General features: G+C 35.3%; 1 non-coding gene across 1 annotated transcript; it reads left to right on the forward strand.

The window, feature by feature from the left end:
* The first annotated feature begins 626 nt into the window (after window positions 1–626).
* Window positions 627–734, forward strand: LOC112739929 (small nucleolar RNA R71). The gene has a single exon (XR_003170863.1). It is a non-coding gene; the product is annotated as a small nucleolar RNA R71 (small nucleolar RNA).
* The last annotated feature ends 1,673 nt before the right edge of the window (window positions 735–2,407 follow it).

The following is a 2,407-nucleotide window of genomic DNA, read 5'->3' on the forward strand; positions in this document are numbered from 1 at the left end:
GTCATGAAACTTTGAGTGGTTTTGATTAGATCAGAGACAATGGTTGCTAAGTCAGAGTGGTCTTGCTTAGAATTCTCTGTCTGTTGCTGAGAAGGTGATGGAAAAGGCTTGCCATTGCTAAACCTGTTTCTTCCACCATTATTGTTGTTGAAACCTTGTTGAGGTCTCTGTTGATCCTTCCATGAGAGATTTGGATGATTTCTCCATGAAGGATTATAGGTATTTCCATAGGGTTCTCCCATGTAATTCACCTCTTCCATTGCTGGGTTCTCAGAATCATAAGCTTCTTCTTCAGAAGAAGCTTCCTTAGTACTGCCTGTTGCTGCTTGCATTTCAGACAGACTCTGAGAAATCATATTGACTTGTTGGGTCAATATTTTATTCTGAGCCAATATAGCATTCAGAGTATCAATCTCAATAACTCCCTTCTTCTGAGTTGTCCCATTATTCACAGGATTCCTTTCAGAGGTGTACATGAATTGGTTATTTGCAACCATTTCAATGAGTTCTTAAGCTTCTGCAGGCGTCTTCTTCAGATGAAGAGATCCTCCAGCAGAGCTATCCAATGACATCTTGGATAGTTCAGACAGACCATCATAGAAGATTCCTATGATGCTCCATTCTGAAAGCATGTCAGAAGGGCACCTTCTGATCAATTGCTTGTATCTCTCCCAAGCTTCATAGAGGGACTCACCATCCTTCTGTCTAAAGGTTTGGACTTCCACTCTAAGCTTACTCAATTTTTGAAGTGGAAAGAACTTTGCCAATAAGGCATTGACTAGTTTTTTCCAAGAGTTCAGGCTTTCCTTAGGTTGTGAATCCAACCATGTTCTAGCTTTGTCTCTTACAGTAAAAGGAAAAGGCATAAGTCTGTAGACTTTAGGGTCAACCCCATTGGTCTTGACAGTGTCACAGATTTGCAAGAATTCAGCTAAGAACTGATGAGGATCTTCCAATGGAAGTCCATGAAACTTGCAATTCTGTTGCATTAGAGAAACTAATTGAGTCTTAAGCTCAAAGTTGTTTGCTCTAATGGCAGGGATAGAGATGCTTCTCCCATAGAAATCAGGAGTAGGTGCAGTAAAGTCACCAAGCGCCTTCCTTGTATTGTTGGCATTGTTGTTGTTTTCGGCTGCCATGATTTCTTCTTCTTTGAAGAGTTCTGTTAGGCCCTCTAAAGAGAATTGTTCTTTAGCTTCTCTTAGCTTTCTCTTCAAGGTCCTTTCAGGTTCAGGATCAGCTTGAACAAGTATGCCTTTATCTTTGTTCCTGCTCATATGAAAGAGAAGAGAACAAGAAAGTAGGGAATCCTCTATGTCACAGTATAGAGATTCCTTGAGGTGTCAGAGGAAAAGAAGAATAGAAGGAGGAGGTGGAGAAGAGGGAATTTGAATTTTATCAAGAGGGATAGAGTTCGAATTGCACCTTGATGAGGAGTCTTAGTCCTTTAAATAGAAGGATGTGAAAAGAGGGAAAGAATTTTTGAAAATAAATTAAAAGATTTTAAAAAGAAACTTGAAAATTTGATTGAGATTTTCAAAAACTAAGATTGGGAAAGAAATAAAGGTATTTTTGAAAAAGATTTTGAAATTAGAAAAAAGATATGATTGAAAAAAATAATTTTGAAAAAGATGTGATTGAAAAGATATGTTTGAAAAGATATGATTGAGAATCAATTTTAGAAAAAGAAAATTTTTAAAATTGAAGTTGATTACTTGACTATCAAGAAATTATAAGATATGATTTTAAAATTTAAAGTTTGATCCTTTCTTAATAGGCAAGTAACAACTTGAAAATTTTGAAGTAAATCTTTAATTGAAGCAAGGATTTTTGAAAATAGCAAAAATAAATATAAAATGGAAAGAAATTGATTTTGAAAGAGATATGATTGAAAAGATATGATTTGAAAAAGATTTGATTTTGAAAAATTATGAAAACTTGAAAAAAATGTGAATTAAAAACAAAATCTTCCCTCTAGTGTCATCCTGGCGTTAAACGCCCAGAATGGTGCCCATTCTGGTGTTTAACGCCCAAATCTCTACCTTTTTGGGCGTTAAACGGCCAGCCAGGTACCCTGGCTGGCGTTTAAACGCCAATTTTCCTTCTTCACTGGGTGTTTTGAACGCCCAGCTTTTTCTGTTTGATTCATCTGCTAAATGTTCTGAATCTTCAATTCTCTGTATTATTAACTTGAAAAGACACAATTTTGATAATATTTTTGAATTTTTAATGATGAGAAACAATAAGAATGCAACTAAGATAAAATAAACAATGCATGCAGGACACCAAACTTAAAAATTTTCATATAAAAGACACTAACAAATTGAGAATGCATATGAGAAACAACAAAACACACAAAACAAGAGAATTTAAAGATCAGAGCAATGAAATCATCAAGAACAACTTG

The sequence above is a fragment of the Arachis hypogaea genome, chromosome 13 (genome assembly GCF_003086295.3).
Source record: "Arachis hypogaea cultivar Tifrunner chromosome 13, arahy.Tifrunner.gnm2.J5K5, whole genome shotgun sequence".
Taxonomy (NCBI): domain Eukaryota; kingdom Viridiplantae; phylum Streptophyta; class Magnoliopsida; order Fabales; family Fabaceae; genus Arachis; species Arachis hypogaea.